The 15,479-nt window shown below is 38.8% G+C and overlaps 1 protein-coding gene across 3 annotated transcripts in view; it reads left to right on the top strand.

Moving 5' to 3' along the window:
* The window catches only part of RNF19A (ring finger protein 19A, RBR E3 ubiquitin protein ligase), a 58,080-nt gene that overhangs the window by 14,326 nt on the left and 28,275 nt on the right, over positions 1 to 15,479 (top strand). The window contains exon 1 of one of the 3 annotated variants that reach the window (XM_009275495.1): positions 6,649 to 6,700. The exons of the other annotated variants lie outside the window; for them this stretch is intronic. The gene's annotated coding sequence lies outside the window, so the exon portion shown is untranslated. Of the gene's footprint in view, positions 1 to 6,648; positions 6,701 to 15,479 lie in introns of those variants that run through there. 3 annotated transcript variants of the gene reach the window in all.

Genomic DNA, 15,479 nt, shown 5'->3' with positions numbered 1-15,479 from the left:
GGGATTACAGTAGTATAGTATTTAAATCCTCTTCGAACTTGTATTTCAGAATTAGTTTGAGTGATAGTATAGCAGGCTTGGTCTTGTACGTATTTATTTCTCAGTTAGGGAAGACTGCTTCACTTTGGAGAAGCAAAAGCAAGGCTTTCAGTCTTTTAAATTCTTTTTCTAGTGAGCTTTTCTATGTGTAGATTAAGTTTTATTATGTGCTTAGCTATAGAAAATTTCATCTAAAAGTATCAACCTTTTTCTGTTATAGTTTACGAAATTAGTACTGGAAATGTCATTAAGTCTTTGGGGATTGTTTTTGTCCTTTTTTTATCAAGTATTTGTCTTTCCTTTTAGATATGTGGGTCCTTCAAGGATGAGAAGGACGGACTCTTGAATGGCATTAAATAACTCCAGGCTACCATTACAGACCATGTATTTTGCTGAGCAAAGAAAAATTTAAGGGCTCTTTCTCCAGTGATGTCGGTCATATGGAGGATATTGTAGTGTAAAATGAGCAGTGGATAAAAGGGAGAAACATAATCTTTTTGTACTGGCATAGTCTATGGATGTTCGAGAGAGACTATGGGGATACATATGAGGGAGGAAAAAACATGCTTTATTGCTGCTCCAAATGGTGGTGGGATTTATACATGTTTTTAGGGATAGGCATAGTGATGAGAGACTGGGCTGGTGTGCTACATATATTAGAGTACAGACAAATGAGTGCAAGTTATGAAGTTTTTGTGGCTTAATGCTTGGTAGCTCAGATGTAGGAGGCTGACAGTTCATGCGATCCCAGGCTAACTGTGAGATAAGACACATTTTCCTCTGTTGTCAGGCTGTTCTGTGCATTGTCTCTGTGAGTTTGGCAAATCACATTATCTGTCTGTCTCAACATCCTATCTGTAAAATAAGAGCAATGCATCCTTTCTCTTCATGCTTTGTTTTTAGAATTTACACTATATACAGAAAGATACACACATATACTAAGTGTATGATGTAGTAGAAATGGTTTTGGTAGGTATTCATTTTGACTGGGGCTGCTATCATCAACTAAGCAACAAAGAATTCATCTTTTTAGGAGTGTATGGCTGTATGTGTATACAATACTTGGAACTGACAGTATCTTCTATAAATAAGATTGTTTAATACATCACACTATGAAACCAGGCGTTCAGGTTTTTTATTATATTTCATTGAAAATGTAGTTGGTCTGAAACATTTCTATTTTGTGGCTCAACTTGGATATTAAAACAAATAACAAAATCCCACCAAATATTGTTTCTGAGAATGCAGAGGAAAGGTTTCTTGTTGTTTAAAAATATGATCCCTTGCAGCTGCTCTGAGAAAGTTATTATGTCTGTGTTTTGGAGCAGAGGTGGTTGTCTCTTTTTTTGTTTTTCTTTTTTTCTTAGAGAAGCCTTGCTCTGTCTTTATTCTTTCCCTGTGAAAACTTGCAAAGAATGGCAGATTTTTAGAAAATGGTTTTGAGCATTTTCTTTGAAGACTGGTTGGTGTGGCACCTGAATTCCTGAATATTTCACATACAACCAGACTTTTTCAGCCATTGTAGCACTTGGTGAGATACTTAAATTTTGTCTCCCAGCTGCCAGGCATCAAGTCAGTAATGAGAGACCCAAATGAGAAGGGGGAATGCTTCCTCTGCTCTCGGTTGTCTGCCAGGTCGAGAGGCTTGAGACAAAGTGGGAGATACCTACCTCCAGTTCAGAGGAGGTATAGGTAAAGGTGGTCAGTAGAGGCAACAGAGGAGGGAGAAGGAAAAGGGATAAGTGTATGCCTTGAGGAAGACCAGGAAGAAAAGGTTGCATGCTGGGATAGAGGAATTGAGGGTGATGAAGGCTGAAACTACTGAAACAGCTGCTTTTAAACTTTTAGATCAAATCTCCCTTCTTTTTATGATAGCTTTTCCTATTTCCCATTATTGTTCCCCTCCTGCCATATGTGTATTTTTGTAGCTCTCAAACTTGACCATCTGCAAAAGAAAATGATAGAAGGAAAGAAGGGACTGTTCACAGGTATTATCCTTAACCTCTGCTAAATATTGGCCAACATCTGGGCCAGCACAGTGTCATGTGGATTCGGTTTCTGGGGAGGGGTGGGAAGGTTAAATGAAGCTTAGCCCTGGATAGCCCTCTAAGCTACCACCCCGTGTCTGCTGTTGCAGGAGCATGGTTTTATTTCAGTTTCTTGCGTTCCTCCACTGAGATGTATTCCACAACCCCTAGTTCGAAAAGCACTGCAGCAGACTGTAGTCTCCTTTGAGGGAAGGCATTCTTCTAGGTTTGCTTTCCTCTTTAGAAACCCATTGGCCAATATTAATCAAATCTGTTATGGGGATAGAAGTTTCAAAGGGAAACTAATTCTAGCTAACGCTAGCTAAGTCTTCTCATTTGGTGTCTGCACATTACTAAATTGTATAAAATTTGTTTAAGAGAACATTCTCATGCCCTAAAAACAGAAAAAAATATTGTTGACATTTAAATCATTATAGACAACAGCCACGTTGTTTGGAGCATGCTGGGGTATAAACTTAGGATAGGAAATGCTAGAATGAGGAGTCTGTGGTAGTCTCATTTGTAGAGTGTTTGTGGTGTTGGGCAAGGCCCTTATAGAGTAGTTAGGTGTTTGTTTTCCTGTATGCCCATCTGTAGACATTCAGGTGTTGATCTGCAGGTGGCTACTGCTGTCAGTGCTCAGCATAAGTTTTGAACCTGTACAATCCTATACTGACACGAAACAGCCTTACAATTTTGGCAGCCTGCAATACCTTAATCTTATTTCAGGTGGCAGTTTTAGCCTTGGTGTCTGTTTCCCATTTTGCATATTTGGAAAAATAATCTTCCATTGCAGAATTACCATGAAGATTTCACAGGAGTACTCTGAAGATTGATTTGTTAATGTTTTTGAAGCCATTAGTCTGGTAAAATGTCTTATGGACTTGTGTGGTATTTGTGAATTCAGTGTTGTATAATGTTTTTGTAAAGCAAAAAATGTATAATATATAAGGTACGGGGCCTCATTTAATAGGGAAATGAGAAATAGCCATCCATGGAATGAGGCCAGCTCCAGAAAAATCAGTATGCCTGTGTGATCCTACAGGAAGTTCAGAAGCCGGACCCAGCCTTTAGGATACTTCCATCTGGCTTGGTGCTCTTCTCCCCAAGACCTGGAAATGGCTGCTAGAGCACTAAGTGGGATCCAAACAGCAGTAGTCTTCTATCTTCTCTCACTAGAGTTCACCTACCAGGTGCTATACTTGCAACTTGTCCCTGTAGTAAGCAGCCAGCTGCTTGGGTGGGGAGCAGCTGGCCCCACTTAATCTACACATCTGCCTACAGCACCCTGGCAGTTGGCTCTCTGTTGTGTACAGGGGAAGAGATGTCCCGATGTCCCTGAAAGTGGTGATGAGGATCAGATACTCACATCCAGCCATTATATGTGCCAAGACTGGACCAGCATTTCCATTGCCTTCCAGTGCATCAACTACACAATCAAGTGGATGGACGGGGGATGCTGAATTTAGTTTTTATGGATGGCTTGCATTCTGGTATCCTTAATTTTTGAGCACTCAAGTGTGCAATGTTAAATGTCCAAACAGTTCTTAATGTAGCTTTGTGTGCCTCTGTTATCCATAGAGTATTTGATAATGTTGTATGTCAGAAGCAGTTAACGCATTTATTGGGGCAGGGACTTTCGGGGGGGCAGAAGAAGGATAAGATTGTATCTGCTGTAATCACATTAGCACTTGTGATATGATTACGGTAGCCTTGCTATGCAATTCCTGCCAGGTATGGCATGGCTGTATTGGACTTTTATGTAGTATAGTTAAGTATACTGTGGGAAATACATGATTCTACATGAAAAACATCTTACTTAATACAAAAATTTTATTGTCCTGGTTGCTAGAAAAAGACTTGGTAGCTCAGCTTTCTTGGTGTATCTTGATATTCTGGACAAATGTAAAAGGATGAGAAAAGGTGTCCTCATTAAGATAGAAAGTTAAAGTAGGAACCCTAGTTGTCAGGAATGCTGAAAGACAGGCGTGATCCAAACTTGTATATTAATTTCCTTCTTTGTTATCAAGCCAAACTTAAGGAGGGAGTAGAAGATATCACTTACACGATTATTTTACACCAGGCTAAGAGAGTACCTAATGAAAAAAGAGCAACTTCTAAAAACCTGTACTTTTTTTTTCTTACTGTCCTGAGAAAAATGTGTCACATCCTCCCCCCCTTTCCCTCCTCTCAGTAATTTGTATGTCACATTGTTATTGGTGAGGTGAAAGTAGTGAACAAACAATATTGCATCAATGTGCCAGTTGTAGAGAATTGTGACTTCTCTGGTAGTTTTCTTTCACTCCACCCGTTTCATACTTCTGTCTTTCTCCTTTTCCTCTCCCCACTTCTGTCTCAGCAGCACAATCCTCTCTAGGATTGTGGTTCCAGAGGTGATTATGTGGCTGTATATTTGGAGGACATTAAATAGAAAGGAGAGGGATTGTACCCAGACAGGGAAAGCTATTAAGTTTTAATAACTTGCTAGTTGTTTCTGACACAAACTCTTTGCTGTTCCATTGAAAAGCCGCAAATGTAGCTGAAGCTGCTGTAACCTCTCTAATGGGGAAGTGTGGGCAAATATAAACTACTCCAGTTATATCAACATTTAAATTTAAACAAAGCGGTATCTTTTTGAATGTAGCTGTTATCTTCCTAGTATGGAACAATGTCAGCCTGACCAGCAGTCACTTAAAAAGGCTGCACTCAGCATACATTTCAATTTGAGTTAAGGCTTGCTAGGATATGTAAATAATGAAAGTCTTGTGATGCAAGCTGGAACAATTCCCTTTTGGACATAGTGTTGTGACATGAGAGTTGACTTGGCAGATTGTTGTTCTAGTTTATTTGCATTTATTATTCATATTCTCTACCTGTTTTGACTGTTAATCCTTTTGAATGTGCCTTGGCCTTTCTGCTTGCTTAAATTCCATTGCACGGCTCTCACGGTTATACAACTGTGATAGCTACAAGCTGACGATTTTCTTTTGCTGGGTGGCAACAGTTTTGCTCTTCTAAGGAGGATTCTTTAATAATACTGGCTAAAAGTTTGCAGCAGAGTACTTCTGTAGTTGCATGCAACTTTAAAAGAGTGAGGAATCATTTATGTTCCTTCAATCCAGTATTTGATAGCTTTCAGTCAGTAGAATGATTTGAGAATGAGTGCTGAACAGTGGGACTGCAAATCAAAAAGGTCAGAAATAAAGACAGAAAGGGAATTGTCATGAATACCTTTATCGATAATGGTGATCTTAAAAGATGTGACCAGGAAAAAGATTTCAGGAAAAAAAGGAAGGAAAGAGCAGCTAAAAGAACTTCAGAATTAATTTCTGAATAACTTTTCAGTTAGTTTTTGATTTTTTTTATGCAGTGTTGAGTAAGAGTTTTTATGCAGAGTTGGTTAGAGAATAGTCTATAAGCCCTCCTTACTGAAAACAGACTTAATATACCAGAAATGTAAAAAATTTGCAGTTTTTTGCAAAGTAAATAAAAGTATCTACTGTTTTGAATCACAGACTTGAAGCTTCTAAATAACTGTTAAATCATTAAAATTCCTATTTTAACAACTTACCTATGTTAAAATGATCTGATTAAAATGTCACTTCTAGACTACTAGAACTTTTTTTGACATTTTTGTGTGCCTTATTTTTCAGGTAAAGTGGTTAAATTTCAAAATCACTGAAAAAGTTAATTCTGCAATGGGAACAGATGTGCAACTGTGGGTTTTGCAGGGGACTTTCATTCCTCAATAATAGTGATTGGGCCTGTTTTATTCTCTGTTTTGGCATTGGTACAGCGTACGATTCATTTTTGTCTCATGCTAGCTGTAGCAAGGAAACCACATGCATATTGCAGCGTAACAAGGTTAGAGAAGTACATTTCAAATCGAATACGAAACAGCCATCAAGGATATTTATTCATTCTGTGGAAGTTTCATCCTGCATTATAAAGCAGGCTTGGGAAAAAAAATGAATCTCTCGCACAGATGTGTTCCACCTTCGCTGTAGGCAGTTCTGTGCTGCCTGAAGAATGGAGCTGGTGATAATACTCCATTCTTGAAACCTTAAATAGTTTTGGAGTTTGTTTACCCTGGCTGTTTCCTCCCCCCCACCCCCCTGAGAAAACATACCGTGCCTTTTGAATTTGTTTCAATAGCCAGAGGAAAGGTCTGGGTTGAGACTAGAGCCTAGGATTTATACCTGTGTAGTAATCCCTACAGCTGAGGGGAAGGAAACTGTGATAGCTGGACTTTCCAAAGAGCAGCTGGCATCGTGTCCAGGTATTTTGTATTGATCCAGTCATGCTGGGAGATAGATGGTAAATGCAAATACAGGTTTGTCCAGATCACAGTCCACTGAGTTGGAACAGGATTTCTTAGTAAACTACAGTTAACTCCAGGTAATGTTTGATAGTGTCACCAGGTTATCTAGAGGCAGACGTGGCCCTTTGTGAATATGAAACTTGAAGCTCTTTGGGGTTGATTTTCATTCAAATGTCAACATCATCTCTGGTTTGTCTGGTTTCTCTGTCAGATGCTCATTTTTCTCCCAGGAGCTGATTTTCATTCAAGAACGGAGTCATGTTGTCAGTGGCTGTGGAAGCTAAGTGTCGTGTCCTTGAATGTTCGTGTGCAGGTTTGTAAAATCCATGTTTTAAATCTGTTTCAGCTACTCTTTGAGGGTTCTTCTGTTTCATGTGGCACTTGCTATATGTCACGCAGAAGCTCTGATAGAGTGAGGAGCCTTTTATTATAAATATATGTGGGTAGCTGAGAGTAAGGTGTGAAGACAGCTCGCAAGGTCCTTGTGCAGTGAGGTGACTGCGAATGTCCTTTTGTGTAGAGGCTCACGTTTGAGGATCTGTGACATGAGCCATCACACTTGTGAATGTGCCTTCATGTCTGTGTGTGGCTTGCTGAGAGTGAATGCTACCTTTCTGAGTAAAAATGCAGAATGTTATTGCTGTTGGATTGGAGCAGAGGTGACCCCTGGTAGCTGTAAAAAGCTGAGTGAATAGAGGAGGCTTTTGAGTTAATTTCTGAGATCTTTTTAGTATTATTGTTCATTCTCCAGGTAGCCAGTGTGAGGTATTCTGCCACCATCACGGACACAGTGTCTGCAGGCAGTTTCAGGAATCCCGTAGTCTTAAGTGATCTGCAGAGTATACAAGCTGTTAGCTTTGGCTCCAGCTTCTGCTTTTAGAATAATTCAGATGTCTCTTACTTGAGGCATCTGTTTTGTTTTTGAAGATGGAAAAGAAGACAAATGCACTGCTGTCTGCCCTTACTCTGTCTGGGTCAGGCTGCATGGCTCGAAAGGGACAAGGTGTGCTAGCTGAGGGCTTGTGCTGCTTTGCTGCCGAGCTGCTGTGACCGGCCGGGAGGAGGCGAACAGGGCAGCAGGCTGTGCCTCTGCCTTGCCTGCTCTCCAGTCGCTGCGTAGCTGGTTGCTTCAGCTGACCTCTTCGGCTCTTGCCACCGCTGCTTTGTTCTCTTCCTGGCTCGGGTTGATACAGAGAATTTACCTGAAGCCTGGAAAACAAGCCAGTCACATGGAGAGACTGTGCCCAATACAGCCGTAGTCTTGGACTGAAAAATTGAATTTGTCCTCCCTCTCTTCCTGCTCTTCTCCATTTGTTTTCCGATTCAGGAATCCAGCCTCTGAGTTACATTAATTCTCCATTGTGCTATGTAACTACTTCAAAAGCATCTGTTGGCAAGAAAACTTTGACGTCAGCAAAGTTAGGGTGAGGTTTTGCATTACGCATATTCAGTCGCTCCGGTTGGTGTGGATAATGGCATGTTGGAATTGAAGCAGAGTTCAGGCTGGGGGGGCAGGGAGCGCGGCACAGAGATCATTGTGAATGGTGTTTGTAGCCTGCTACTCTGTGTATATCTTTTGTGGGTAGAAAATGTACTTGACAAACTGTATCGTCCCATTTGTTTGTTACAGACATTTCAGATTATTTTGTAAATATTTGTGCCTGATGCTCTTGGCTTGAAGGATACTGCTTTTAGCTCTTTAAACTGGGATTACAGTAACGGTTCTTAGCTGGTGTTCCAAGTGAAGATATTTTTCAGAAGCAAACTACATGTATTGCTCAAGGAATTTTTTTTTCAGTGTTAACACTAGGTTTAGATAAGCAAAAAGAAGTCAGTAATCATCTGCAATTTGAAATTCATAATGGTTAACTTGCAAGTAGAAAGAAAGCAAGGACTTAAAGACACTGTGTGAATTTATGATCTGCCAGAGAAAGTGGTATTTTATTTTTAAGATGAACAGAGGATTGACTTTTGTTATTGCTGATTAAACAAATATCTTTGACTTGGAAATAAATATGAAAGCCTTTGTGTTATATTCAATTTAAGATACTTGTTTCGTCTAAGACTTATCTGGATGCAAACAGCTCAGGAGAACTGTATTTAAGGCCATCAGAGCAGAACTGTGGGTGTCACTGTGACAGGATTCAAAGTCAAGCTGGAGGATTGCAATTGATTTAAAAAATAAACAAGAAGCTTTTGTAGTGTTTACAAATTATTTATTCTGCTTTTTAAAGGAAAAAATCATCCCAACATTTGAGGACTGTATCTCAGGTTTAGGCTAACAAGTACTCTTGGCCTGAGGCAGCATCTTCTGTACTAATTCAGTTTACCAAATGTGATGTTTCTGTGGTCTAGGAAGCTTTTACATCTGACTTAAGGTGTTGGGTTTTTTTAAAATTTTTACTAAAAAGGGTATAGTTGAAGGCATATGACCAGTGTTACTATTTAAAACCCACAAAGTATGATTTTATCTCAGAACCTGAAATAACACAGGTTTGTTTGGAGACTATAATTAGAAAGCGTTTAGCTGTTCTAAATAATGGAGAAAATAAGCACAGTAGCTTTTCTAGGAATTGCATTATGCTTGCTTCATTTTTTTTCTTTTGTGCCTGTAATTGTTTGAAATGGATGATGTGTCACAGTCTGTCGCACAAAGGGGCCTAACTAATGATGTTTCCATAATTGTGTAGAAAGAGCTGTTTAAGATGATGCTGTGTTGAGGGAAAAAGTAACATCGAACAAAGCGTATTTAAAGATGTTAGAATATGTGAGTTTGCATGTGTAACTGGGGGGTGGAGGGGGAAAGTGTTACAGAAAAAGGCTTTGTAATCCCTCCTCAAAAGCATGAGGGCAGGGGAGTTGTATTTCAGAAATATTCCCTGTGTTGTGGGGCCTGGCAATGGAGGTGTAACTTGCTAATCTAAAAGTCATGGAGTAAATGGAATAGTGCAAATACATCTTGACCCACACTTATTTTTCCCCTTTCCGGCAGTTGCTCACTGAGTGTGCCACTCAGCACTGCTGCAGCACTCTGCAACTGGCAGAGGAAAATCATTGGAGGTCCCGTGCATTTTTTTTCTTACTTTATTCTGTTATTAAATGTATTAAGCACAGCAGGGAACGTGAGTGTTGTGGTTTTGGGGTTTTTTTTAAAGTTTTGTGTGAAGCATTCTGACAATCCAGAATGTCACAGGATTGCCAAGGTTTCATCAGCACCATGTGACCCAGAGTGTCGCCTGATGTGCAGGACTGTAAGGCCTCTGGCTAATGCACAGTGGCTTGCAGGGGATTCACAAATTCCCCTGTGTTGCTTCATGCTTGGATGCCATTAACGAGACAATGAGGACTAAGAAAGTTTCACAAGAGTAAGTCTTTAAAACTTCGAGTGGGTGTTTGCACTAACTTTTCAGGCCATTTGATACAGCAGTTTTTTGCATAGGGAAACTGTTTAGTCCCCAGTCTATGTTACAGTTACTGTGCTGCTGTCAGTAAAAAATGTTTGGAAAAACTCGCATCAACCTGGCTAAATCCTGCTGTGTGCTGACATAGCATATTTTTTCGCATAGTGTATGATGTTGTTGTAGGTGGAATAACTGTGCTGGCAGAATAACTCCTCCTGTTGGCATGTATTATATTTCCAGCATAGGTACAGCATCGGATGTACTTTAAATGACAAGCATTCAGCTTTTTCTTGCTTTGTGCTTTTTAACTAGTGTTGACACTATTTATAATGCTTGTGGAGTTTGTCTGTAAAGGCTGCTAGATCATTCCCTTTCTCTTGCCCTGTCTATGCTGAATGGGCTCTATCTTTTCAGCCTGGTCTTTTTTATTTATTTATTTTCAGCAGGACTGTAAGAATTCTTCCCACTAATTCTTTCCCCCAAAGAAGTGTCAGTAAGATTGAAATTTTCACCTCATGTATTCGTAAGCAAAGATCGGTATGTTTGATGGCTAGTTGGTTTGTCTTTACCTTCCTTTTCTAATGTTCTCCTTTTGTTCTACATTAGGTTCAGCTGTGAGATAAGTTTCATGGTACTTCTGCCATTTCCTGACGCCAATGGTTTTTCTGGAGGCAGTGAGTGTTTCCTGTCTGGAAGCTAGAGGCAGTGTTCCTGGCAGGATGGAGTATTTTTGTTTCCCTGGCTAGACCTTTCCCTGTCTTTGTTTTTGTCTCTTTTTCTCTCAGTTGTTTATTCTTTTTTTTGATCTTGGTCTGTATTTGAAATTGCATCAGTTTAACTAGAGCTATCATTAAACAAAAAACGGACTTGGTGATTTGAAATATATCCATACAGGATTTTTCAGTTAATATACTGACAGAATAAATTCATAGGCCAGGCAGCAGTAGAATTGGGCATGTTATACTAGGTTTTGCACTAATCTCGCTTCCTAAGTGAACAGGAGCAGTTAGTTACACTGGTGTAACTATGTGCCTGACCTGAGGGCAGTTTCAGCAGTTAATGGCATTAGCATAACAGAGTTCAGAAAACTCTGTCATAGTTCCTGTCTGTATCTTGGACTTGCTGCTGCTGGAATAGACTGGCATGGATTATTCACTCAGTCACCCAAGTTTTTCTGAAAGTTTTATATTGAATTATATTTACCAAGATTACTAGTTTCTCTGTAAAGAGACATATCAAACGAGACCAATGCACAGTAGCTATTCAGTTCTCAAGGGCTGAGATACTGTCAGTTTACACTGGCTTAGTAAGTTGCTGTGAGTTGTCACAGTGGCTTTCAGAAACCATGACCAAGTTCTTATCCCATCCCATGGTAAGGTAACACAGCCTAATTTGATCTCACTGGAAGAATTCAAAACTCTTACTAACTTTTAGTTACTTTAGTTATTTTACTTTATATGTTTTATCCACAGTGTATCTATATATCCGTTTTGTTAATAAAACTGGTAAAATAGCACCAGAGGATTAAAAAGTAATCCATTAATAGTTTCCAGCACTTCTTATTTTGAGGCAAAGCCCTTTCAAGATCAGTATGTGTGTTTGGTGGTTTTTTTTCTTTTTCTTTTTCTCCTCCACCCTGAAAATAGAGGTTAGTTATGCCAGAGAAAAAAACAGAGCTGGAAGATGCTACCAGTCAGCTGGTCAATAGTATCTTTCCTCAGTGCAAGACAGAAACCTCTGGCTCTTGCTGAATTTAAAAATCAATAGGAGCCAGGAACTGAGATCTGTTACCTCTTGTATACTCCTCCTTCCCCCCCCCTCCAGCCCCAAGCTGCTCTCTCTCTGGTATGCTGTTCAAGTTCTGTCTGTGCGCTCTCTCTGGAACTCCTGCTCTTGGTTTCAGGTCCCTTTACTACAGTATCTGTCCCACCTTTATAACTTGGTACATTTTATTTGGTTTGTTTTTATAGGACAAACTTTAAAGCCTGCTTGAAAACAAAAGCTTGTCAGAATTCCGTATGTAGCCATTACTGTTTGATCGGGCAAAATTACAGACCTGAAATTACATCTGCGTGTTCTGGAAATTTGTGAGTCTTGGTTATTTTCATTTTGGAGCAGTTTTTCTGTAGGAATGATCTCAGCATTCAGGAGTGTTGCAATGTTTTTATAGGACAAACTTTAAAGCCTGCTTGAAAACAAAAGCTTGTCAGAATTCCGTATGTAGCCATTACTGTTTGATCGGGCAAAATTACAGACCTGAAATTACATCTGCGTGTTCTGGAAATTTGTGAGTCTTGGTTATTTTCATTTTGGAGCAGTTTTTCTGTAGGAATGATCTCAGCATTCAGGAGTGTTGCAATGTTTTCCACTTGCAGGATTGGTGACACTGCAGTAAAAACAACTTTCTGGTATTTTTACTGGTGTGTACTTATTTACTCCAGTTATTTTGTAATGTATAGTTTAGAATAAAAAGCAGCTGCAGGAAATTCCGAGGTATCATTCAGCAGTAGTTTTAAAGAGTAAAACCAAAAGTGGGTGACACTGCAGTAAAAACAACTTGCTGGTATTATTTCACTGGTGTACTTATTTACTCCAGTTATTTTGTAATGTATAGTTTAGAATAAAAAGCAGCTGCAGGAAATTCCGAGGTATCATTCAGCAGTAGTTTTAAAGAGTAAAACCAAAAGTGGGGAATACTTGCTTTCAACTAAAATATAGAGCTAAAAAACGCTGAAAATTTGCTTTGGGATTATTTTGCTATTGCTGTTGCCAGATAATTTACTTTGTTTCATTTATGCTTTTGTTAAGAATGCATTGATGAAGTATCTGGATCTGTTCATACTGTATAAGCATTCTCAGAAGACAGAATTCAGAATTAAGTCCCTTGGTTCTTTTATATTGACTGCTCTTACAGATGATTAGGATTTTAAAAGCAGAATTTACAGTGTATTTTTACTTTAGGGATGGGAAACATTTTGGGTTTATGGGAATTTGTATTTGTCTCAGGCAGGTCAAACAGTCACTTGTCAGTCTTTTGAATGACTCGTTCATACAGGCTAATTTTCTTTTCAGCTGATGGTCAGAAAGAGTGCTTAGTTTAAATTACAGTATTAATACAGTTAGATTAAAACTTTTTTTGGTGCATAGGCAGCTTGTGCAGTTTTAATCCCTTAGTGTTGCTTCCACTTTCCAGACCTCTAGCTAGTCAGATGTTTTAGAACATTACTTCAATGTATATATATAAAAATAAATCTCTCCACAATATTCAGAAGTGAAAATACATACCCATCATTGCACAAAGAGAATACATTTCCATCACTTATGCAAGAAAAAAAATTGTGCCAGTGTGAGGATTTTAATGATTAAAGGACGAAAATAGTTAAAAGTTCTGGTGATACTTTGTTTTCCTTCCTTTTTTTTTTTTTCCCCTCAGTGTTTCCAAGACTTTGGTTTCTGTTGGCTGAGTTTGGTGTACATTTGCTTACAGTAATGCACCACAGTGCATAGGATAAGCTTTCAGCACAGCAAATGAGTGCATGGTTGAACTAAGACTGCTCTGCTGAGTTAGATAAGGGAAAATTGATCCAGTTAGTCTTATTTGTAACAGATGTAGGCCTGGAGATTCGCAAATAGAAAGCATCTCTCCACCAAGTTCTTAGCTTTGGTCAACCATTACGCTCAATATACCTAGATTTAATGCTGCTGGTTCGGAAAATTAACATTTTTAGAATTTAAGGAATTCTTGCCTGTTTGCCATTTGTTAGCAAAAGTACAATGTGGGCCCTTAAGAGAGGCTTCATGTTATCATGGCTGACCTTGCTTATGAAAGTGCTGATGAAATCTTTTACTGAACATTTGAATCGTAGAGGAAAAGATGTTTCTCTTCTAAGCAGTTTTGTTTGATTATGGTCTGTTCCTTTGGGGTTTGAAAGGATGGTGACAAAAAAAAAAGAAACCACCAGACTGAGGGGAGGTGCTTTAAGTGCACTCTCTTCTTTACAAGCATTATCTGCAGGAGGAACAGTTTTGCTGGAGTTAGCAATCAGTCGTTCAGAGACTTTCAGAATGAGTTGAGCAGCTTGCAAGACTTCCTTTCCTAATAGCAGCTGTCATGGACACATGATACAGGATACACGTAAATTTCTAAGGAAGAAGCATAACTTTTTAATAAACTGTTGAAGATTTTTCTAGCTGTCAGGACTGGTTTGTCATGTGCTACATACCATTGTGAATTTTAAAATCAACATTGTATATCAGTTAACTTTTGGCAATTCTGCAGTGTGTACTCTGCAGGCTTCTGTGTATTTTAAATACTGTCAATCTTTTGATTTTAATGCCTGGTCAGTCTGACTGTCTCAGGCTTTGAGCCCAAGCGGGTTCATAGTCTGTCTGTTTGCTTCATTGTTTTATAAACAATATTGCTTTGTTTTTGTAAGTGAAAATAGAATTTCCAGATAATTGACTCAGGACTTTATTCTGATTGCACTTTATTTTTCCTTAAAGTAGGATACAGTAACAGTGCAGTATGTAAATGTTTAAGAGATTAAAATATCTCTGCCTCACAAGTGCTTTTCTCTTAAATTCTTGTATAATAGTATATGTGAATATCAGGGGTTTTATAACATTATTACGGAGTAATAATCTGTACATAAAGTTGATTAGAGAAACTATAATGTTTTACTTTAATGCTTATTGAAAGATGCTTTACAAATAAATAGCAGTCTTGTTCTTGCTTTAGTGAACATCCCAGTTGAAGTGCAGATTAACAGCTGAAAAGAAAGGCTTGCAGGTGATGAGGGAATTGCTCTAACCTTTTGTCTGCTTTTGGTATCTAGTAATAGTCTTTTGTTTAATTTTAACAAGGCATTACATAGTGTCTCTAAACTGATCCTAATTATTAGAAGACTTTCCTAAAGTAAACTAGCTCTGCATTATAGAAACTCCCATATGTTAAAGCGAGTCGTTTTGCTCCTGGAAGATCCCTTGTTTCTCACTCTGCAGCGGTCTAATGGCCTATGTGTGTCAAGCTGGCTTGTCCCAGAGGGTTTAACTTCCTTTCAATTTAGGGATAAGGGCCCTACTCTATTCTGCTTACCAGTTCTGTGCTGATAATGGGCATGTCCCAGATCTTGTCAGCACCTTCACTGAGCCTGCTGCAAGCTCCAATGTGAAATTAGTGAGTGAATGCTTGGTACAGTACTTGCAGGCAACTCAACTCCCAGTCTTTTGAATTCGCATAAATTTAAAAAGTGAAATTATTTCACTGAAGCTGTTCTGTTGTTTAAAGATGATATGTAAAGTTTGAGACTTGACATGGCAGATTTCTAAAGGTTTTGAAAAACTTGTGTTTGATCACTTGTGGATTTGGGAGTCCTATTTTTGAAATAATGGTCTCTGTGCAGCTATCAGTAGTCCATCGTAAGCATAAAGAAGTGAGAGCCTAATTAACTAAATGATCAAGTAGTTTTCACTCTGAAAAACATTTACTAGTAGTAGAAGCAACTCTAACTTTCATAACGAATGGTCTTTGTGCTTTGAGAGGCATTCACATACGTGGCTCTTGGAACAAAGCAGGACAGGAGAGTAAAGATATCTTCCTGCAAAAGTGTCTGAAAGATAAGAATTACTTTTTGCTTAGATCAATTTTGTAAAATCTTAACCTTCCATACTGGTGCTCTCTTTTTCAAAATA

This window comes from Aptenodytes forsteri, unplaced genomic scaffold (genome assembly GCF_000699145.1).
Source record: "Aptenodytes forsteri isolate BGI_AS27 unplaced genomic scaffold, ASM69914v1 Scaffold208, whole genome shotgun sequence".
NCBI classification, from domain to species: Eukaryota; Metazoa; Chordata; class Aves; order Sphenisciformes; family Spheniscidae; genus Aptenodytes; species Aptenodytes forsteri.
Note: the sequence above shows the minus strand (reverse complement) of the source record. Positions and strands in the feature narration are given on the sequence as shown.